The sequence below is a fragment of the Rhinatrema bivittatum genome, chromosome 3 (assembly GCF_901001135.1).
Source record: "Rhinatrema bivittatum chromosome 3, aRhiBiv1.1, whole genome shotgun sequence".
Lineage (NCBI taxonomy): Eukaryota > Metazoa > Chordata > Amphibia > Gymnophiona > Rhinatrematidae > Rhinatrema > Rhinatrema bivittatum.
In genome coordinates this window covers 68,740,867-68,765,419 of record NC_042617.1, presented here as the reverse complement: position 1 = coordinate 68,765,419, position 24,553 = coordinate 68,740,867, and the positions used below count along the sequence as shown (strand labels likewise).

Below are 24,553 nucleotides of genomic sequence, written 5' to 3'. Positions count from 1 at the left end.
ATCATCATTGTTCCTCTCAAAATATCAAGCAATAAAATTGGAGATATAAAACATCATTCATATTAAAACAAAGCTAATACAAAGATTAAATGCCAAAACAGCTGATGAACATCCAATTAAAAAGCTTGCATAAATCTGTTCTAATATTTCCCAAACACCAATAAAATATTCCAAAACCTCTGATGAATAAAAATTCAATCATTATAAAATGTTATAAATTTCCCAAAGCACCAATAAAATATTTAAAATCATCTGATGAATAAAACATCCAACAATTAAATAATGTTCTATTTAAAAAAAACATTTTAAAACAATAAAAAACATAAAATTACACCCAGTAATTAAAATTAATAAGGATTAAAAAATCTCCTGCTTTCTATACTTAGGATCTTTTGATTTCCAGTCATTCTGAGATTATTGCGCATAAGGGGAGGTACTGCTGCACACGGCAGCTCCACAAACAAGTCTTTTTTTTTTTTTTTTTAATAAAACTTTACTGACTCAAAAGCTCTTGAAGGGATTGAAGGAGCAGCTGCAGCAGTCTGGGTGAAGAACAGCCAGGAGCCCCTAGTTACCACCTCACTGAATCTGGATGGATGAGACCCAGCCAGGGATATCTAATCCCCCAGACGCCCAGCTTCCACTGAAGGATGGCCCACGAAGGTGCCTAACACCTCAGGAAGCTACCGCAACAAAATGAAAAAATTTCCAACAATCTAACTAAAAAACTCAACTACAGACTGCAGGTGTGTATCTCTGCTATCTGCTGGAGTCAGAGAAATACTGGGGGACTGCAGGTGGCACTCTAGTATATATGGCAGTGCCCAAAGTTTTGGTTCTCTGACTCCATCTGCTGGTAGGGATACACAACCCACTTCTCTGGACTGAACCTGTACATACTGGGAACTATCTTCTCTCTTTCCCTCACTCATACACACATATATTAATATTCATTCTTTCAAACATGCCCTCTCTCATATATATGCCAATGCTTTAACACATACTCCTTCTCTCTAACACACATAGGCTCTCTCTTCCTCACACATACACACACTGTGTGTGTATGTGTACACGTGCCTGTGAGAGCCTGTTTGTGCTGAAAAAAGTGCGAAAAGTGGAATGTAAATCTAAATAAATAGACTCTCACAGGCAGCACTCACACACACAGGCTCTCACAGACACACAATATACAAACACAGTCTCTAAACACACACACATAGCCTCTCACACATACATGCTTTCGTACAGACATATACACACACACCCACAGGCTCTCACACAGACATACACAAACACATGCACACAAGATCTCACATAGACATGCACACAGGCTCTCACAAATACAGGGTCTCTTTACAGACATATACCCGCACCCACAGGCTCTCACACAGACAAACACACACAGGCATACAAGGTGTCACACAGATACACACACATGCACATAGGCTCTCGTACAGATATATACATACACCCAAAGGCTCTCACATAGACAAACTCACATACATGAACACAAGATCTCACAAAGACACATGCATGCACACAGGCTCTCACACATATAGGCTCTCGTACAGACATATACATACACCTACAGGCTCTCACACCAACAAACTCACATACATGCAAAAAAGATCTCACAAACACACATGCATGCACACAGGCTCTCACTGACATATTTACCCACACAACACACATGGCCTCATCTTCGCTTCGGGCTGCACCCCGCTGGCCTCTTCTTCAATTTGGGCCATTGCGGGATGGGGTCCTCTAGGGCCCCGCAGGCCTCCTATTCATTTCGGGCTGTGGTGGGATGGGGTTTGCCATGACCCCGTCGGCCTCCTCTTTATTTCATGCCACGGCGGAAAGGGCACCACCATGGCCCCACCGGTCTCTTCACTTCAGGCCGTGGTGGGATGGGCTCCGCCATGGCCTAGCCAGACTTCCTGCACTGGGAGGGGGACAAACTGTGTGCACCCAGAGGAAACGTTGTACAAAAGAGCACATGTGCAGCTTAGAGCTGCACACATGCGGGAGTGCAGAACTTTTCCCACGCACGCGTGCAGCTTTGAGAGAACATTAGTGGTGGTGGTCTGCAGCACTGTTGTTCTGGGGGGAGAGCCATGGAACATAAGAACATACCATACTGGGTCAGACCAAGGGTCCATCAAGCCTAGCATCCTGTTTCCAATAGTGGCCAAACCAGACTACAAGTACCTGGCAAGTACCCAAAAACTAAGGGCTAGATTTTAAAAGCCCTGCGCGCCTATTTTGCATAGGCCGCCGATGCGCATAAGTCCCGGGGCTTCGTAAAAGGGGCGAGAGGGGCGTGTCAGGGGGCATGTCGGCAGTCCGGGGGTGTGTCCTGGGGGCATGTCCGGGGGTCAGGGGCAGTCCGGGGCGGGTCCGGGGGCGTGGTGATGGTTCGAGGCCGGCCGGGAGGGCAGTCCCAAGTCCCCCGGCACTGTGGCTTGTGCCGGGGGATGCCGAGGCGGCGCGCGCAAGTTACGCCTGCTTCAAGCAGGCGTAACTTGCACAACAAAAGGTAGGGGGGGATTTAGGTAGGGCTGGGGGGTGGGGTAGATAGGGAAAGGGAGGGGAAGGTGGGGGACGCGGAAGGAACGGAGGCAGGTTGCGCGGCTCGGCACGCGCAGGCTGCCGATTTTGCACAGCCTTGTGGGCGCCGACCCCAGATTTTATAAGATACGCGTGGCTACGCACGTATCTTATAAAATCTGGCGTACTTTTTTAAGATCTACCTCTAAGTATATCCCATGCTAGTAATAGCAGTGGCTATTTTCTAAGTCAGCTTGATTAATAGCAGGTAATGGACTTCTCCTCCAAGAACTTATCCAAACCTTTCTTAAACCCAGCTACACTAACTGCACTAACCACATCCCCTAACAACAAATTCCAAAGTTTAATTATGTGTTGAGTGAAAAAGAACTTTCTCCGATTAGTTTTAAATGTGCTACATGCTAACTTCATGGAGTGCCCCCTCGTCCTTCTATTATCCGAAAGAGTAAATAAACGATTCACGTTTACCTGTTCTAGACATCTCATGATTTTAAAATCCTCTATCATATCCCCCCTCAGTCATCTCTTCTCCAATCTGAACAGTCCTTACCTCTTTAGTCTTTCCTCATAGGGGAGCTGTTCCATCCCCTTTATCATTTTGGTCGCCCTTCTCTGTTCCTTCTCCATCACAACTATATCTTTTTTGAGATTTGGTGACCAGAATTGTACACAGTATTTCAGGTGCAGTCTCACTATGGAGCGATACAGAGGCATCTATCCCATGACTTTTTACTTTTCCTAGAAGCCGTTTCTTGAGGAACTTTGTCAAATGCCTTCAGAAAATCCATATACACTACATCTACATGTTCACTTTTATCTACATGTTTATTAACCCTTTCAAAAAAGTGAAGCAGATTTGTGAGGCAAGACTTGCCTTTGGTAAAGCATTGCTGACTTTGTTCCATTAAATCATTGGTAAGAGGCCTTCAGTAAGCGATTGTAAATATTTTTTATTGCGTTGGGACCACCTCTAGAGGTAAGAGGTAGGTGGAACTGAAGAATCTCACAAGTGCCCCGGGATTTTTATTTTATTATTTGGGATGGGGGCTTCGGGCTGCTTGGGCCCTTTAAGACACTGTTCAGGAAAATCAGGATTGAGCTTGATCATCCTGGAGAAAGTTAGCTACAAATTTTCAATTCTACCTAACTTTCATGAAAATAACACAGCTTGCTATTTTTTTTGGCAAGCCATGTTAGTTTATTATTATGAAATTGCTTAGTAAGGAGCTATTTTGCATTTATTTGCAAAGCATTTGCATACAAAGCAGATAAATTCCATTTTGGCACTATTGAGGGTAAAATAACATAGTATTTAAAATACCATGCATTATTGTTGGCTATGGCGTTTACCGCAAGGTACATGCCTAATGTAGCTTGGTAAACATACCGCATAGAGTGTTACAGAATACAGGAACATAAGAAGTGGCATGCTGGGTCAGATTAATGTCCATCGAGCCCAGTATCCTGTCTCCAACAGTGGCCAGAGTCACACGTGCCTGTCAGATCCCAAAAAACTGATCTATTATTTGTATCTCACACCCAGAGGTAAGCACTGACTTTCCCAAGCCTACCTAGCTGTTTATGGACTTTCCCTTCAGGAAATTGTCAAATCCTCATTTGAACCCCAGTATGTTAGTTGCCTTGAACACATCCTCTGGCAATAGATTTCATAGCTTGACTGTGTCCTGAGTGAAAAAATGCTTCCTACAATTTATTTTAAATCTGCCAGTTGCTAGTTTCATTGAATGTCCCCTAGACCTAGATTTTTTTAAAATTAAATTTTATGTAAAAAATTACATGACATAAAAATTGAGGAACATAAGAAACAAACAAAAGAAACTCTTCATATACAACCTTCCAAGTAATCTAATCAAGTCCACATTCCATGGGGAAGCAAACCTATCACAAGAAAAGACAAACTAAATAGACAAATAACAACCCCCCCCCCCCCCCCCTATTAATTACATCACTGAGACTTATCAGTAATAAAGGTTTGCAAATGTGCTGGATCCAAAAGGTAATACTTATTTCCCTGATATGTAGAGAAACTTTAGGAAAAAAAGTTGCCCCTAAAGTGAGCACCTGTTTCAATTGCAAAAACGACTTCTTCTTTGCCTAGAAACATCGGGAAAGACACAAACTTTTGACCACAAAAAGGTAATCCTTTATATTTAAAATACTGCCGAAATACAAGTTCTCTATCAATTTCTAGGGGAAAAAAATGTTGTGATCCTGCCCGCGAGGAGCGTGGGCAGGCTCTTACCTTCACAGCCAGTCAGGCTGCTGAAGCTGCTGCTTCTCTTCCCTTGAATCAGCTGGGGCCGTTCCCACAGCTGCTGCCATGCGGTCGGCTCCTCTGCTCATGTTTCTGCCTTCCCCCGACGTACTGCTGCGATCCCGGGACCTTTCAGCCAGCAGGGAGGCTGTCCCTCCCAGTGCCTGCTTCAGCCCGGGTCCTTGCCTGGCTGGGAAGCCATCCCTGCCAGTGCCTGCAGCCTGCTTCAGCTCTCTGCTCTGCCTGCTGTCTTCACGGCATGGAGCCGTTCCTGCAGTCAGCCCTTCCCCCGCTTCCTCTGCAGCCAGCCTTACCTCTCTCTGCTTCCTCCTGCTTCTGTCCTTGCAGCTGGGAGCTGCTCCAGTGACCTGCCTTCACCCAGCTCCAGTCCAGGGCTGCTCCGCGGCTTCCTTGGGCCCTCCACGTGGCTGAGGACGCCACCAGCTTCCAGCTCTTCTCTCCAGCTTCCTAGGGCGCGGGCGCGCGCCTCTCTGCTCCTCTTAAAGGGCCAGCCAGGTGTGGCCCCCTGCTGACCCCTCCCTGGGCGTTGTCCACCTCAGCCCTACTAAAGGGCTCAGCTTTCAGTGTGTCTTTGCCTTCGCAAGGAGTTGGTCACTCCTGAGATCCTTCGCTCCAGGAAGTCGTCCGTGTTCCAGCACTTCTGCAAGGTCCTGTGTTTCATGTTACCTGTCGGAGCTCCTCGTCCAGTCCTGATGTCTGCCTGCCGTTCCAGTCCCAAGGTCTGTCTCTTGATCTAGTCCTGATGTTCCTGCTGTTCCTGATGTCCATGTTCCAGCCCTGAGGTGTGTCTCCTATTCCAGTATCTGTGTTCCAGTCCTGATGTTCCTGCTGTTCCTGATGTCCATGTTCCAGCCCTGAGGTGTGTCTCCTGTTCCAGTATCTGTGTTCCAGTCCTGATGTTCCTCCTGTTCCAGTATCCGTGTTCCAGTCCTGATGTTCCTGCTGTTCCAGATATCCTTGTTCCTGATCCTGATGCTTTAATCTGCCTTGTGCTGCCAGGAGAGCAGCGTATCCTTGCCTTGTGCTGCCAGGAGTGCAGCGAACCTGCTTCCTCTTTCCTGTGCTCTCCCGCTCTCTGCGTGGTCCGCGACCAGCCTTCCAGGGCTGTGTAGGGCGCGCATGGGACAGGGTGGTCCGCGACTCAGTCCCGCGGGTGGCCTGAGTAGGGCGCCCTGAGGGTCAGTGCCCATGTCTACCTTCAGCCCTCGTTCCTGATTCCACCTCTGTGCATCTAGTCCTGACTCCACGTCTGTGCCTGTCCACGTCTATGCATCCTACACCTCATGCCTGAGTCCACGTCTTTGCCCGAGTCCACGTCTTTGCCCGAGTCCACGTCTATGCATCCTACACCTCATTCCTGAGTCCACGTCTTTGCCTCAGTCCACGTCTAAGGATCCTGCATCTATGCCTGAGTCCACGTCTATGGATCCTGCGCCTCGTTCCTGAGTCCACGTCTATGCCTGAGTCTAAGTCGTTCCTGAGTCTTGTCAGAATCCATGTTCCAGTCTTCGCTGCCCTGGCCTCCATCCGGCCTGCCGCTTCGTGCCGTACCCTGCGGCAGGTCCGAAAGAGCTAGGAACAGTCGGAGGACTGTTCACAAGACCAACATTGCGTTGTTGGGTCTTCCGAAGCGTGCAGGTCCGGAGGAGGGCCTGTCTTCCATGTCACTCCAGCCCTGCTTCCGTCCAGCCCATGCTCGGGCATGCCACGCCTCCCGCGGCACCTCTTCAGAGCCCTCTGGGGTCGAGCCGTGGCCCAAGGGCACACATCACCCAGGAGTGGGATCGCTCTCCTAGCGCTCCACAACAAAAAATCCATCAGGGTGGTCCTAAATGTAAGAGAGTCATCCTGCAGAAACTGGGAAAAATCAAGGCTCGATAAGGAAGCCAAAACATCTGAAGCTCCCTCACTAACACCCAAAACTCTCTTGAAATTAGGTAAATAATAACAATTTGTTAAAAGAAAAACTTTATCAGGCATAAATTGAGGTACTTCAACAACATATCATTTAAAGAGCTCATTCTCAGAACACAATCTAGATTTAGGAAAATTCAAAATTCTCAGATTCTTAAATCTCATTCGATTTTCCAACAGCTCAAATTGATAATGTAAATTCCAATTATCTTTAACTATAGCTAGTCATACATTTTGTAATAAGGATATTGAGGTCTGACAAGATGTTATAGTCCCTTGATAAAGATGATTGCATTTCAAGGGTTTCCATTCTAGCATCTAAATTTGCTAGTTTCGCAGCTGTTCCCTCTGAAAAAATACAGAGATCATTCACAGATTTTACTAGAGAGTTATTAATTCTCTTGACAATCATCCAAATATCCCTTAAGGGGATATTATCAAGTTCTCCAGCCAATGAATTTCCAAGCTCTGTACGTCCAGAAGAGAAAGGGACTACAGGGGCAGGAACTGCTACCACTAATCCCTGAGGATTAGTTGAAGAAGATTTACTAGTATCATTTGGTAACAAAGTAGCTTCCAATAGTGGAGTAATGGGTACAAACTGATTCAAGTCCAGATGATGAAAAAGATGGTTCAAAGCTTCCTGCTGATATTGCGCCCTCCAAATGCTGATTTATACAGAGCAGTGACAGGAGGGTTTGAGGTACTGGACTCAAGGAGGTATCCTCACTCACCTTACTCAGATTAATTTGCAGTTGTGGGTGAGGTCCTCTAATGTGAAAATCAGTGGGTCCTCTTTCCAAAGCTGGTGTCACAGGAGTTTAAGAGAGAAATTTCCCATTCTTTTTTTTCGCATTATGGCATAGAATAAAAAAAAATCTACAAGGGGCAAGCCCCTTTAATGTGCAGCTTAGGCGCGCTGATGGCAGCTGTGCACCATCACATACTGGCTCTTGTATCCTTCTGGGGGGACCTTCTAGCTGCACCCTCTGGGAACGAGCTGTCCTCCATACTGCCCGCAGCATGACCTGCTTGCAGAGCCTCCGGTTACCTGGTAGATGGTAAGCTTCCTAGGTAGTTTCACAGTGCACTGGCTCTTATCCTTCCGGAGGGACCTTGCAACTACACCCTCTGGGAACGGGCTGCCTCCAACCTGCCCGCAGCACGACCTCCTTGCAGAACCTTCAGCTACCTGGTGGATGTAGACGATAAATTTCCCCAGTGGTTTAATAGTGCGCTGGCTCTTATCCTTCTGGGAGGACCTTGCAGCTGCACCCTCCACCCTGCCCGCAGCCTGACCTCCTTGCAGAGCCTCCAGTTACCTAGTGGATGGTAGTTGGCAAGCTCCCCCCCCCTCCCCCGTCCTAGTTTTGTTTGAAAAGGTAAATAACTATTCCTATTTACCCATTCCATCTAACTCATGATTTTCTAAATTTCAAATCATATCGCCTTCTCAGTCGCCTCTTTTCCAAGCTAAAGAAACCTAATCATATAGTCTTTCTCCATAAGAGAGCTTTTCCATTCCCTTTTATCATTTTTGTTGTCCTTCTCTGTACTTTTCTATGCCCGCTATATTTTTTTAAGGTGTGGTGACCAGAACATTCTAGGTTGGGTGCAGATGCATCTTGAATCTATACAAAAGTATTATGATATTTTCAGTTTTGTTCTCTAAATATTCCTTTCCAAATAATTCCTAACATTCTATTTGCTTTTATGACCACTGCCACACACTGACCTGAAGATTTCAAGGTAATGCACACAAGGACTCCGAGGTCTTTTTCCTGGGTGATAACTCTTAACACGGAACCCATCATTGTGTACCTGTAGATGGGATTATTTTCCTCTACATGCATTACATAGTAACATAGTGAATGATGGCAGATAAACACTAAAATGGTCCATCTAGTCATTCCAGCAAGTTTTATATTTATTTTTTAATTTTTGTTTTTATGTGCATTACTTTGCACTTGTCAATATTAAATTGCATCTGCCATTTAGATGACCACTCTCCTAGTCTCAAGATCCTCCTGCAGTTCCTCACAATCTGCTGCTGTTTTAACGACTTGAAACAATTGTATGTCATCTGCAAATTTGGTCATCTCACTCATTGTTCCTTTCTCCAGATCTTTTATGAATATGCTAAATAGCACAGATTCCAGTACAGACCCCTGGGGCACTCCACTAACAACCATTTTCCATTTAGTCCTACCCTATGTTTCCTGTCTTTTATCCAGTTACCAATCCACAATCGGATACCTCCTCCGATCCCATTACCACCCCCCCCCCTTAAATTTCCTGAGGAATCTCTCATGGGGGACTTTGTCAAATGCATCATATAAATTGGCTCACCTTTATCCATATGTTTATTTACAACTTCAAAGAAATCTAGTAAATTGATAAGACAAGATTTCCCTTTGTAAAATCCATGTTGACTCTCCTCCATTAAACCATGTATATCTATGTGGTCAGTAATTTTGTAAAGAATAGCCTCTACCATTTTTCCTGGCATCAACATCAGGCTTTCTGGTCTATAGTTTCCAGAATATTCGTGGAGCCTCTTTAAAAAACTGGCATCACATTGACAGCCCTCTTGTCTTCAGGAACTGTGGCCATTTTAAATGATAGGTTGCAACACACCAGAAACAAGTCTGAAATTTCATGTTTGAGTTCCTTCAGAACTTGGGGGAATACTATCTGGTCCAGGTGATTTGTTATTCTTTAGACTGTCAATCTGATTTATTACATCCTCAAATTTTACAAGAAAGAAGTGTGGAAAACAAAGTGGTTCAAGAATAACAAGAATTACATTGGCATATAATATTATAACTTTTTTCATCCACTGGTTCCTTCTGCTTCCTTGAGCTTCCAGCTGAATTGGAACCAGCCTCTGTTGGGCTACAGTGCTTTGGGGCTGATGTAATAAGGTGCACTGAAGCTGCCACGTGTTTGTATGTGCGTTTTCCTGCAAAAAGCCCTATACAGGGATGTAATAATATTTATTTTATTTATTTAATGCTTTTATATACCGACATTCATTTGACACTTCACATCGGTTTACGGTATAAATTAGGAAGGAGGAAAGGGAAAATACATCATAACACATTGAGAAACTGAGTCTTAACAATAACAATAAGTAATAACTATGAAGTTAAGGGGCGAGAAGGAGGTAGGAACCTAAGAGACCAGGAGAAGATAGGAACAAATAGTTTTGTGCAAGGGAAAAAACCATTTACGAATGCACTTACAGACCCACAGATTTTCTTGAGCAATTGCATGCTAAAAGCATGCAAAGGAGGCAATTAGCTAACCATAGGCAATGCAGGGATCCACACTAATGCTAGTGCGTGTTTTTTACTACCACATTCAGGGCACAATTTAAGTGCCAGCGCCAACTCAGGGGGCCTATGTCAGCATCCGAGCATGTTGAAAACCATTCGGTGTCCGAATGGCCAGCTCAGCTAGGTGCTTTTCTGGGTGTCGGAATGGTCAGCTTAGGCAATGGCTTCTCTAGGCACTTTTCTTGACATCCGAGCAGCCAGATTTGTGACCAGCTGAGCACCCTAGCTCAGCGCCTGAGCGGCAAGATTGGTAATTAGCTAGGCGCCTTTCTGGGTACCCGATCATATAGATTCACGAACAACTAGTTTAGTTTAGTTTAGTTTATTGTATTTCTATACCGTCACATCAGACGTGCCTTCACAACGGTTTACAGGGTTTAAAACATATAATAAATACAATACATTTATAAAAAGTAATAACTAACTCTGTTAAAAAGTATGGAATAAGTTAGTTATTAAAAGCAGTAAAAGTAGAGTAAGTCAATTAAAATATAAAATTAAAAACAAATAATAAAAATCACAAAAACAGCAGACAAACCATAAAAGATTGAGCCCAATTAATTCAACAGTGCTGGTATAGCTGGTGTTTCTTATTTGTATCTTACTACTGTCTTCATTATTTGGTGTTCGATGTTAAAAGCTCATATTCGGTAAAAGCACATTTAAATAGCCAAGTCTTGAGGTCAGTTTTAAATTGTTTTTTTTCAGTACATAACCTCAGAGACAATGGTAAGGAGTTCCACAATTTTGCTCCAGCGACAGACAGTACGCGTTCCCTCACTTGTGTAAGCCTTGCCGATTTAATATTGGGAATTGATAACAAGCCCTTATTAGCCGATCTCAGGTCTCTCTGAGGTATGTGCAGGCGTAGAGATGTATTCAGCCATTCCGTTCGCTCCCCGTGTACAACATTTTGAATTAAACAGGCCACTTTATATTGTACACGATATTGGATTGGAAGCCAATGAAACTTGATCAGAGTGGGGGTAATATGGTCACATTTCCATTTGCCAGACAGAACGCATGCTGCTGCGTTCTGCAAGACCTGTAGTGGTCTGTTTGAAACAGGTAAGCCAAATAATAAAGAGTTACAATATTCAAGGTTCGCAAAAATCAAGGTCTGTAAAACAGATCTAAAATCTTTAGAATCTAAGAACGGCTTTAACTTTCTTAAAGTTAATAGTTTGAAATAACCACCTTTCAATTTGGTGGCAATATGCTCAACGCCTGAGTGGCAACATTTGCTAGTCACCTTTCTGGGCACCACAGCATCCATATTCGCTCTAGCTGAGTGCCTATGTCGGCACCCAAGCATCCAGATTGGTGCCCAACTGAGCACCTATCTCACTCCTATGCCAGTGTCAATTAGCATCCATGAAAATATTTGCCATGTTTTCTGCAGCACAGTTATTTGAAATATTAAAAATACTTTCCAGAGTCATACTTTCACTTAATAGGGAGACCTGTTCGCTCACTTGCTTTTATGCGTGGATTATCGATTTGGGTTTTGAGCACGGATGCGGCCGCTTATTTCATAGGCCTTTACCGGGCTTGGGTCCGCGCATTTTTCCATATGTACGTGGATTTCTGTGCACAAATCATTTGCATAATTTATTTTTTTTTACATCCCGCAGAAGCATCTTCAGCTGCGCGTGGTGATCAAAACCTGCGCTCATAACTAGTGTCTTTTTTGCCTCGGGTCTTATTGCATCAACCCCCATGAGACTTCATTTGCAACTACCTTGTAATTTTTCTCTTATTTTATATTCTTTCCCAACTCACTAAGCTCATTCATTGTAGCAACATTCATTCCTCAGTTGGAGATCATACACCGGGACTCTCTTCAGAACTCTGCAATCTTTGGTGTTAAGTCCAGCCACTAGATATCATTACTATGCAATGATTGGTATTCCCTGCCCACATGGGGCTATGAATGCTGCCTCCACAATAGCCCCAGTCATGGCTGACCTGGGAAACTGAAGACCTGATCTAGGAATCCAACTCAGGTCTTCCATAACCCACAGCACATGCTCCTGAGGCTCTAGGTTGACCTGATTATAACTTTTTAATCTACAATGTACCCTGCCCAACCTTCATGATAAATTTGACTCCTATATACTTACCTCTTTTTCTTAGAAGCAATTTCATTTTGAAAGATGTCTTTCTTTGGACTTCTGCTATATTCAATTTGCTCCTTCTCTTCCTCAAATTAGTTTGGATTTAAATTAGCTATTAGGTTATTGCCAATAGGTAAGTACTCTCCACTAGCAAACCCTAACCCCAAATAGTCTCAAACTCATTATAATGTTTGTAAAGATAGGATTTACAGTTGCAATAATAGGTGCAGAAGCAATATGCGAAGCACACTTTAAAACTTATTGATAACTGCAAAAAAACTATATCAACTACTTTAAAGGCAGTTAGGAAAAACAATGTAGAGCAGCAAAAAAAATTGAAATGAAACACTGAGAGCCTTATTGCTGAACTCTGCAGAAGACGCTTTCAAATAAATATTTCAAAACTTCATATGAATATTTTAAGCATGACAACTACACATAAACACACAGTAAAAGTGCTCAAATCCACTCAAGAAAGACTATTAAGTCATCAACCTGCTCCTGACAGAATCTACTGAATATGGCAACAGTGAGAAGTAAGGAGACAGTTGGAATCATTTCAAGACTGCTAATTTAACTTGTCTTAAAACCAACCAATGCTCAATGTGTCATCATCAATGTCATCTCATTGCAGTCTGAAAAGCCTTCGACCTAAAGCAAAAAGGTCCCCAAGTGCCACCCTTCTTGTCTACTGGTTGAAAATCTAATTGGTTCTGCTGACAGGATTGGGAATTGGTAGGAAGCCTGTTCAGTTAATCTCCAAGGGCCAGCAAAAAGCTCAGTATCCATCTCTGAGCTTTGCTCCCTAGCTGTCGTAAAATGACTCTGATGGTAGTGCAAGCTCTTATGCTTCAGCTGTCTTCTGACTTCTCTTAAGTCAAATTCAATAAAGTTTGTCACTCAATAATCTGAGAGCTATCCAACAAAACCTCTTTGATCAATAACAGCTTGCCTGTTTGCTCTTGGGAAGGTGACCTATTAAAGATTAAAAACACACCTGCTGCTTGAAGCAGAGAACATCTTTTGACTTTTTAAAAGGAAATTCACATCACGAAAGGTTTACCTACTACTAGCGTACATAAAAATTAAATGATAGAAACAGAAAATAAGATTAAATGCTATATTTTATCCAAGAAGCCTTTGTAAAGATGGAAAAATATGAAGTGGTAATTGCAGTATGTATGCAAACTGTAGATGAACTTATATTCAAAATGTCACCTTCATCTTACTCCTTCTGTTGCCTATTAACCCTTTCCATCTCCTTAGTTTTAGTTCATCAGCTAACTCGGCACTAATTTTGAATTTGAAACATTACTTTAGTAAAGGTTTATTAAAATTATTGAAAATTCCCTTATACTCTGCTTTGGGTAAAAAGTCAGTATCATTAAAGACTACAAAGTTAATTTAGAAACACCTCAGCTTTTGAGTAAAATGCTTTCCCCTACCAACTCACCTCCTTCAGCACAAACTATAAATGACTCCACAACTGACTGACCATGTAAAAAAAAAAAAAAAAAACCCTCATAGTCTGACTGTAGACCTGACGGCAATGTAAATTGCACAATAAATTCTGAAATCTAAGAAGAACTGCAACAATTAAGAGTCTGAAATCAAACTGTCCATCCTCGAGATGATTTCCATAAAAACAGTGAAAAGATGTACTAAAGAGTTTTCCCCATTATGTACCTTTGGGGAAAATACTTAGTACATCTACTGTAGGTGCATATTTTTCAAAATAAATGACAGCAAATGTTTCTCACTGCAACCATCTGTTTGGACCAGAGGAAACAATTTAGGCAATGCCCTAAATGTGACAAAGATCTTTCAGCATGGGTCTGAGATTTTATTTTAAATATGCTCTATTTTTGTGGTACCTTTTTTTTTTTTTTTAAAGGATGATAACTGCACCTGCTGAGATGCAACAGCTTCTCAAGCAGAGCAAAAAAGAAGGAAACTGGCAAATCACTAACTACACTTCAAAATAAATATTGCAAAAACAAGTGATTCCACTGTAGTTAATATCCAGGCCAGATTTCTAGGCAACTTCTAAACAAATGGACTCTACAATGCTAACAGTTACTTTGGAAAATCAAACCTTCAGGTTATCTAGCTGTAATTGGTTGATGACTTTCTGGTGGTATCAGCTAAATTAACTAATCAAAAATGCTATATTTAAGCAATCGTTTCTTGTGAAAACAGATTCCCAAGCGAAGCAGCTGACATCATGAAATCATTACCATCATATGTCAAATGACAGGAAAAAAACACACCTAGCGCTTTATAGTTCATCTTCACTATGCAGCAACTGATCTTAAAAAGTAATATTAAAAGAATAACTAAGCAGATATAAGGTGTCATAGAACTACCATAATTGAAGCTGAAGGTATCATTTTATAAAGTGATTTATCAGCAGAGAGATATCTTGAAATGGTACTTCAAAGTTTAATTCAGATGATTCAAAAGCTGTAAGTGAAATATTCTCTTTTAGATATCTACCACTGTGGGGACAAGTTTCAAATAATGCAAGTAGTAGTTTCAAACTACATAAGTGCTTTAATTGCATATACTTTATGTAAATTTTCAGATAAACTATCCACACTTTCTCTTTGAAAATTAGCATGTGCAAAGTACCCACTTACTAATGTTCAAAGAGACGTGGTTAGTTTCTCTTTGAAAATGTACATAAGGTATACCTTGAACAGCTAACGTTAACCAGATAAGTTGTTAGCTTTGTGTATTCATTGTGAGAGTTGAACATGTAATATTTTTGGTTGTTAATGTATCTATTTTACTGTTTGTGAAATGATATTATGTTATTATTGATTCTGTATTGCCATTTCCTTATTTGTTATTATTTATGTATGAGAAATGTTGTAAGCCGCCCAGAAAGTTTTATGGATGTGAGTGTAATTAAATTATTCAAGATAAATAAATACAAATAAAACTCTGGCCATTCAGTGGGATGTCTCGCTGAATATCCCCCCCAAAAAGTTATATAGCTGACATTGGCCAAATAAATGTAAACTTAACTGGCCATTTTTTGAATATGTATTTATCTATTGAAACATTTTTGTATACCGCTTATACATGGGTGGAGTTGTAGGCAGAAGAGAGGCTAGGAGAGGTTTAAGAACATAGGCCCTCGTGGAGCGAGTACCGATCTAGGCAGTTTACAGCCATAAAACATACATAATAGAGTAATAAAAATAAAAAGAGAACAAGACTTTAAAATGTAGAAGATATCAAATAAAAGAATAAAAAATAAATAGAAATAAAATAAAGTTAATAAACAGAATATTGCTAGTTACGTTTCAAGTTATCGAGTTAAAGGAAGCCAGGTAACTTTAGACGTAACTGAATATATTCAAAAGAATATAGCTGGTTATGTGGCACAGTATTATAAAAAAAAAAAAAAAAAAGTGCGGGCCTGTGGCACTGAATGGTGCCGGCCATCCAGTGCTCCTACCATGTGACAGGGGCCGGTCAATGGCACAGATACCCTGTCACATGGTAAGGGCAAAGGGCCATCGGTGCCATTTTTATTAGCGCAGCCAGCGGCCCGAGAGCGGGAGATCACTCAACGCGCCCCCACTGGACCACCAGGTAGTTTTAAAATGGTTTTGGGGGGCTCGGGAGGGTGGGGGAAGCAAAGGGGTCATTTTTAAAGGGTCGGTGGGTTTTTTTTTTTATCGGGCCATCGGCGCCATTTTTATTAGTGGCAGCCAAAATGGCGCCGATGGCCCGAGAGCAGGAGATCGGTCCCGAGGCTTCCACTGGACCACCAGGTACTCGTAAAATGTTTTGGGGGGGTTCGGGAGGGTGGGTTTAGGGGTTGTTTTGGTGTGCCGGTTTTCCCGTCCTCCCCCCAAATAACTCCCGTTAGTGGACACTAACCCATTAACGATTTTTCACGATAAATCGGGGGAATTTCTATTGTATCGCACACTCTTAACGATTTTTGACGATTTAAAAAATATCGGATGATTTTTTTAAATCGTCAAAAAACGATTCACATCCCTACTAAAAAGTGCTTTCTAACCAGCTATCTGATTTAACCAGATAAGAAGTGCTTTCTATACTTATCCAGCTATCTGACAGCCAGATGAGTAGTGTTTTAAGGTTTAGACGCTACTTAGCCGGATAAATTGATACTTACCTGGATAACTCAGAATATATCGGTAAGTGCAAAAATGTATTTGTACATTTTTTACATGCCTGCACATGTTCACAGGTACATATATGCATATTTTATAACCTATTTGGGATGTATATCCCCTTACTCAGACTAAAGGGCAATACAGGGAAAGCGGAAGCCAGTGTAAGCAGTACTAGGCCTGGGGAGAGGGAACAACTTAGCCCCCAGAGAGATGCAGGCCATCTTTACTGTATAGACTTTTATTATTGCACACCCTGCCCCCGCCCTCAATGTATCCAAATCGTTCTTCTTTACACAAGGATTTTAGCACGATATGCATAAAACAAACCCGTGTGCAAAAAGGAATGCACACAACCCATTTTTCAGGGTTGTGATTAATTCTTGCAGCCTACCGGAGCTGATTATGTCTATGTGTGAATGGGAGTGGACAACAAGCTTTTGAGGCCATGTGAATATTTTTCAGAAACCCCAATCTCAATGATATCACAACCAACCTCACAGGAGCAAGGGAAAATTGTTAAATGTTTGTGCAAAATATTTTCCTGATTCACTTAAACTACATGCATGTAATAATAATTTTTTTGTATAGCAGACTTTTAATTGAATTATATTAAAACAGAAAATTATACAAAATAAATATTAAACATTAGAAAAATGCAGACGACTCTAAAACTTATACAGAAACTTGAAATAATTATATTGCAGGGAACAGAGTTGGAATGGGCATTTATAGTATAATTTTCCAGTGTCCCTAATGTTCAGCTGTTTGGTTTCTGCTCAGCTGTGTTCCAAATAGCTAAAAGAAAACTAACAAATAGTTGAGTGCAGATGAGGCCTCTGCAAGGAAATTACATGTTTAAAAATGCAAGCTTTTAGGACTACAAAGGGTCCCTTCCAAACAAAACATAGATTTGCATCTCAAATACATTAGAACATAAGAACACAAGACTAGCTATACTGGGTCAGACCAAAGGTCCATCAAGCCCAGTATCCTGTTTCCAATAAGGGACAATCCAGGTCCCAAGTACCTGGCAGTTTCCCAAGGGGTAGATAGATTCTATGCTGCTTATCCCAGGAATAAGTAGTGGATTTCTGCAAAGCCACCTTAATAATGGTTAATGGACTTTTCTTCCAGGAACTTGTCCAAACTTTTTTTAAATACAGTTACACTAACAGGAACAGATTTTAAAAAGGTTACGTGCGCCGGGCCTATTTTCAAAAGCCTGGCGACACGCGTAAAGCCCAGGACGTGTGTAAGTCCCGGGGCGTTACTAAAGGGGCGGGAAGGGGTCAGAGGCTCCAGGCACAGTGGCCATTTGCCCAGAGGCAGGTGCAAAAGGTAAATTAACAATTTTTGGGGGGATTAGAGTAGGGCTAGGGGGAGGAAAGGTTAGGGGAAGGGGTGGGAAGGTCAGGTTAGGGGGGAGGGAACGGGGGAAGGCAGCGCGGCTCGGCGCATGCATGGTGCATAATTGTGCACCCCCTTCCGCGCGCCGTGTAGAGCGCGCACATGTAGGCCGCGCGCGCTTCTTTTAAAATCTATCCCATAGCTTTTACCATTTTTAACCTTATAGAGCTACCATCTTTGTCCAACTACTTTGTTCATGTTCTTTCAGCTATTTTATTTTCACAGGATAATAAGATACATCCTATTTCCCAAAACAGATCTGAACGTTTTGGAATTGTACTACATGGCTCTGAAAAGCAGGAAAGAGGAAGAAACAAAGAAATGCATGATTTCAAACTGACCCTTTTGAACCGGAATGACTACAACATGCTGTTTGAAATGCACCCAAGCCAGTTTGTAAGTCAAAATCTGGGTTTTCTTGATGTGCTCCATTTATCAACAAAACTCATACAGTGCAGGAAGCATTCATACTACATACTGCCCTGTCAATGTACCTTAGCCATCCTCCAAACAGGCACTCTCAAGTGGACTTAAATAACATTTGTAAACTAGGAAGCAGATTGTGATGCAGACTTTAGGTCCTATTTACTAAAGGTTTTCATTCGTTTTGTGTCTAAGGAAAAATACTTTGTAAAAAGGGGTTCTTTGTGATGTGGATACTTTTCCTGGACTGAGATCAATTGCACACAAGAAGGATGACTGACGGGTTGATATTGAAAGGGTTTGTCCAGGTAGCTTTACAAGTTACTGGACAAAACCTGAGATTTAAATTCCCAACCTCCACTCCTTGGCTAAATATTGTCTGGATACATAAGTACATAAGATTTGTCATATTGGGTCAGACCGAAGCTCCATCAAGTCTAGTATCCTGTTTCCAACAGTGGCCAATAGGGAAGTGAAGTGAAAAACAAAATTCATTTTTGTTTCTGGTTCGTTCTCGGGAGGGGTTTTCCCCATGAATTTCAGTTCCTGGAATGATGGATTAATTTCATTTGTTTGAAAAAAAAACCAAAACATTAAAAAAAAAAATTGGCAATAAAATGAAAAAGGGGCCGCCCAAGGCCTCCCACCCACTCAGAAAAATGCCAGGACCAGGATGCTCTCTGGCTCCCACTTACCCAGTCTGGCAGGGATCTGCTGATGAGGCTTCGACCCAGGTTGAATCCTCAGCCTTTATAGGCTGATGCTGCGGTAGGTTGCTGTGATCTATGCCTCAGCCAACTTCTCAGCCTAGGCCAGATCCCAGACCCAGGCCCAACACCGGGCCCTGGCCCAGAGACTGGTTTCCAACACCTAGGCCTCAGCATAGGCTGGAGCCCAGACCCCGGCCCGATGTTGCGGCCCAACAGCCACATCCCGATGCCAGGGCCTCTGCTTGACCCAGGCCCAAGGCTGGGTCCTGACACCTAGGCCTCAGCCTAGGCAGGATCACGGACCCAGATCTGATACCGTGGCTTGGTCCAGAAGCCATGTCCAGATTTTATATCCTCAGCCAAGATCTAGGCCCAACACCTGTGCCTTGGCCTAGGCTTGGGCACTGACCCAGGCACGAAGCCGCAGCTCAGTCTGGAGGCCGGGTCCTGACATGGGACCTCGGCCCAGACACTGGCGCCGTCACTGGGATGAATGCGCTGGAGTTAATTAAATACAGCGTGAACTCAGTGCACAGCATCAAAAGAAAGAAAATGAAGAAGATGGCGACTGCGGAGCTGCAAGGCTTGGGCTCGACCAACACCTGTCCGAGGACCGGGTATTGGGACACAGTCTCCAGGCCAAACCTCAGTGTCAGGCCTGGGTCCGGACAAAGGATCTGGCATCAGGACCCAGCTTCTGGGCTGGGCTTCCGCGTCGGACCTGGGCCTGGGTTCCGGCCAAAGGTGAGGCCCAAGCATCGGAATCAAGCCTCCAGGCCCTGATGTCATGCCTGGGTCCAGCTTGAGGCCCCGGCATCGGGATCTGGCCTCTAGGCTAGGTTGCGGTGTTAGGCCTGGACCTGAGCACTGATCGAGGTCGAAGCCCAGGCGTCAGGACCTGGCCTCTGGGCTGGGCCCCAGCATCGCGTCTGGGTCCGTGTCAAGGTCCCGGCATTGGGATCTGACTTCTGGGTTGTGCCACGGCATCACGCCTGCACCCAGGCCCTGGCCTAGGCCCAGGCCCAGGCATCAGGACGCAACCTCTGGGATGGAGCCCAGTGTCAGGCCTGGGTCTAGGTTGAGGCACCAGAGATTGGACCCAGATTCTGGGTCAGGCTGCAGTGTCGAGCCTGGGCTTCTGTTAAACACTGAGCAGAAGATTTCAACATATTATCAATGATGATGCCTAGATCCTTTTCCCGCACAGTGACTCCTTATGTAAAACCTTGCATTGAGTAGCTATAATTTGGGTTACTCTTCCATATGCGTATCACTTTGCACTTGTCCACAATAAATTTCATTTGACATTTGCATGCTCAGTCTCCCAGTTTTGCAAGGTCCTCTTGTGATTTAACAGCTTTGAATAATTTTATGCCATCGGCAAATTTGATCACCTCATTTGTTACTCTCATTTCTAGGTCATTTATAAATATGTTAAAAAACAATGGTCCCAGAACATTTCCCTGGGGCTCTCCACTATTCACCTTTTTCCACTAGGAAAATTTACCATTTAGCCCTACTCCCTGTTTTCTATCTTTTAACCAATTTCCAATAGGACACTGCCCCCTATCCCTGACATTTTAATTTCCTAAGAAGTCACTCATGAGGGACTTTGTCAGATGCTTTCTGGAAATCCAGTTACACTATATCAACTTGCTTACCTTTATTCACACGCTTATTTATGCCCTCAAAAAAGATGTAGCAGATTGGTGAGGCAAGACTTCCCATGGTTAAATCCATGTTGACTTTCTCCGATTAAACTATGCTTATCTATATGTTCAGCAATTTTGTTCTTTATGATATTTTCTACCATTTTGCATAGCACAGATGTCAGACTCACTGGTCTGTAGCTTCCTGGATCACCCCCTGTTTCCTTTTTAAAACTAGATATTACATTGGCATCTCTCCAGTCTTCAGGTACCATCGACGATTTTAAAGATAGTTTACAAATTACTAAAAGCAGGTCCACAAATTCATTTTTCAGTTTTTTCAGCACTCTAGGATGTATATCATCTGGCCCAGGTGATTTTCTACTCTTTTGTTTGTCAACCTACCCTATTCCAGATACACTGAGATTTGTTTCTATTTTGCTAAATCATCACCATTGAATATCATTCCTGGCACAAGTACCTCTCTTAACATCTTCCTCAGTGAATGCCAAAGCAAAAAATTCATTTAGTCTGTCTGCTGTGCTTCCCTAAGTGCCCCTTTTACACTTTGATCATTTTAATGGTACAACTGACTCACTCATGGGCTTTTTACTTCAAATGTATATGGAAAAGTTTTTATGAGGTTTTGCCTCCAAGGCAAGTTCTTTTCAAAATCTCTGCCTTCCTTACCAATGCTTTGCAACTAGCTTGCCAGTATTTATGCCGTTTCCTGTTTTCTTCATTCAGATACATTTTCCATTTCCTGAAAGATGTTCATTTAGCAAATGTAGCTTCTTTCATCTCACCTTTTTTTTTTTTTTTTTTTTTAATATCTGTTTATTGTGAAATAGTAATACGTCATAACATCCAATCATAAAAAACAATCATAAAAAACGACAACAACAACAGAATCATTATGGTAGTCATTTAATCTTCCTTCCACCTTTTCTAATGCATGGAATTCATTTGATCGGGGCTTCCAAGATACTATTTTTAAACAAGTGTTGCGTTCGTGCCTATTCTCGCCCTCGCTCCACCCTCTCTACCTTTGTGGCGACTCCCTTCAGCTCAGATGGACAGATGCTGCTGCGGCTTCTCCCCGCCTCTTAGTCCCGGTATCCCCGGGCTGGCCTGACGCTGAGGATCTGCCATGTTTCTGATGACGTAAGGGCGTGCGCTCCAGACTTTGTAGCAGCAAGGGCGCAAACCTCGGGGGCATCCCCCCATAGTGACGTCATCCATTTTCAATTTAAAATGTCTTTGTTTGCTAACTACAAATGAGTTAGCAAGGAACGCCAATGGAACTTGCTTTGGCAGTCCAAGCTACTTGCAACAACGATCCAAGTCAGCAAGGGGAAATCTTTCTCCACTGCTCGGCCTTTTCAAACTTACCAGGGGGCTCCGTTCTCTTTCTTCTTGATTTCAGATTGCTGGACGGGATCCGGTACTCGCTCCTCGAGGGCCTACGTTCCCGAATACTCAGAAGACTCCTATTGCCTGGAGGCGATCGCAGACATGAACACAGTGAGTCCTATTACAGACAGGAACAGGTACTCGCTCCACGAGGGCCCTTGTTCCTAATATCTAAGACTCCCTTCAGTCTAAGACGTTATCGCAGGTATGGAGATCGTGAGTTACCATTGCAGATTGCAGATAGGAGCCAGTACTCGCTCCACGAGGGCCTATGTTCCTAATAACTTTCTCAGACTCTCTTCTTCCTCAGAAGATATCGTATACTTATATCTTATACAGAATAACAGATAGGAACCGGTACTCGCTCCACGAGGGCCTATGTTCCTAAACCTCTCCTAGCCTCTCTTCTATTCCAGAAGCCATCCCATACACAGTTATTGTGAGTTCTATTTCAGACTGCCTATAGGAACCAGTACTCGCCTGCGGCTCCTGTTCCTGAATACTGAAGACTCTCTGTTGCATAGAAGACATTACAGATATCTACAATTGTGAATGTATCATCTACCACTGTTTATGTCCAGCATACCCTATCTACTCACTACCTATAGTCTCTCCTTACAGCTCAGCAACTCAGAGATCGTAGTTCCAGTATCTGAAGGACTTCATCCCTGCCGGGCACATCAGCTCACTACTGCCACCTCTGGTAGTTCTACTTTCAGTCTAATAAAGAACTATTTGTGTTTGTCTCAATACTCCAGCCTAGCTGGTGGTCCCTCTCAGGATCTCCACTTAAGGGTGCTGTCATCTGCCATCGGCCCAGGGATTCACTATTTCTACTAAGTATTATTCCTTACAATAATAGAGTGGTGTTATCTGCCACTCTGTGGGAGCCAACCCACATCAGTCCATTACTCCTCTCTTTGCGGAAGCTGATCCATATCAGATAGCTAACTCCCTGTGGGGATCATACAGGTTGCTGGCTCATCTTTCTACAGGAACAAAGCATAACAGTTGCTACTCCTTCCCTCTGGAGGAGCAGAGCACTAACAGATTGCTAACTCTGCCCCCTTGGTGGGGTGATCGCTAACAGATTGCTAACTCCTCCCCTCTGGGGGAGCTGATCAATAACAACAAGGTCCATGCCTGATGTAAATTTTTAATTTTTTTAGCTGCTCCTTTCAGTTTTTTCCTAATCACTTTCTTCATTTTATTATAGTCACTCTTCTGAAAGTTAAATGTTTTCAGTAGATTTCTTTAGTGTCCTCCCTCCAGTTATTAAATCAAATCTGAGCATGTTGTGTGATCACTATTGCCAAGTGGCTCCAACACCTTTACTTCTCGCACCTAATCCCGTGTTCCACTGAGGACTAGGCCTAAAATAGTTTCCCCTCTTGTTGGTTCTTGTACCAGCTGCTCCATGATGCAGTCATTAGCAAAGTAAGGGGTACATTTATTCCAGGGTTTTGCCCATTTTGTGTCTATGAGGAAAGTGCTTAGTAAATAGAGCCCAAAAGGAGAAAGGATTTGTGTTTCTGTTCCACACTAGTGCCTTACTTTATTGTTTCTATAAATAATATTTCAAGATCCCGCTTCTAGGTTTGCTCTCCCTTATCAGTAAGCTAGACAATAGTCAGTCGTACCCTGGGTTCTACATCGGTGTGGAACAAGTTAAGAAAAATTACAATCTCCTTTGGTCTTTTCAAAAGCAATCAGTTGTTTGTTTTTCTTTTTTTTTTTAAAGAACATGTAAAGTTTAAGATAGCTCAGCAGATCTTTATGCAATGAAAATTAATTTCTAATTTGTACCTTCCCCCCTTTAAATTAACTTTATAACCCTAATTTTCTGCTTAGTGACAAATATTTGTTTACTGAAAACTACTGGACTTTCAAAAGAAGAATGTAAATATTTTTTGTTTATGAAGTGCATCAGACAATGAAATCTTAAGAGCTATTTTTCTAAATGAAAAGTAGAGCAGAAAAGGACAAGTTTTATCCCCCTGCTAATGTGCCCCAGTGCAGTGCTGAAGGGACCACTTTCAAGCAAGGACAAAGAAGTTACTTAGTAAAGTAATTATGAAAAGTTGCTGTACCAGTTTTTGTGAAATGTAACTAATTACAGTTATTGCTACTAAAAAAGGAACTACAGTAATTACAGTCACTCAGGACACCATGGATAAAAAGAATAAATGAAAACTATTGACAGTAATATATTAGTAGTAGTTTTGAATTTCAAAATTCTCCTTAAAATATCACTTTACCAAAAATCATTTATATTTTTAAGATAATAGTTAAGTCTCCATACCCACTCAGTCCTTGGCTAATCAACTGTGACTGCCAACTAGGGTGTCAATTTATGTCATTACAGTGCCAGTTTCAGTGGCACAGGCATTTGCCTGCAGGTATCAACAGTCAGATTTGTATTATAATACTGAGGCGATTTCAGTCTTTAGATTTTATTTTTTTAAAAGCTCCTCCTACTTAACTATTTCTACCATTATGAATCTAAATACTTATCTGAACCCCATGCAGGTATCATATTGATACATGTAAAGTATGAA

At 42.6% G+C, this 24,553-nt stretch overlaps 1 protein-coding gene across 1 annotated transcript in view; it reads right to left on the bottom strand.

The window, feature by feature from the left end:
• Nucleotides 1-24,553, bottom strand: part of CAMKMT (calmodulin-lysine N-methyltransferase) — a 785,377-nt gene that overhangs the window by 308,757 nt on the left and 452,067 nt on the right.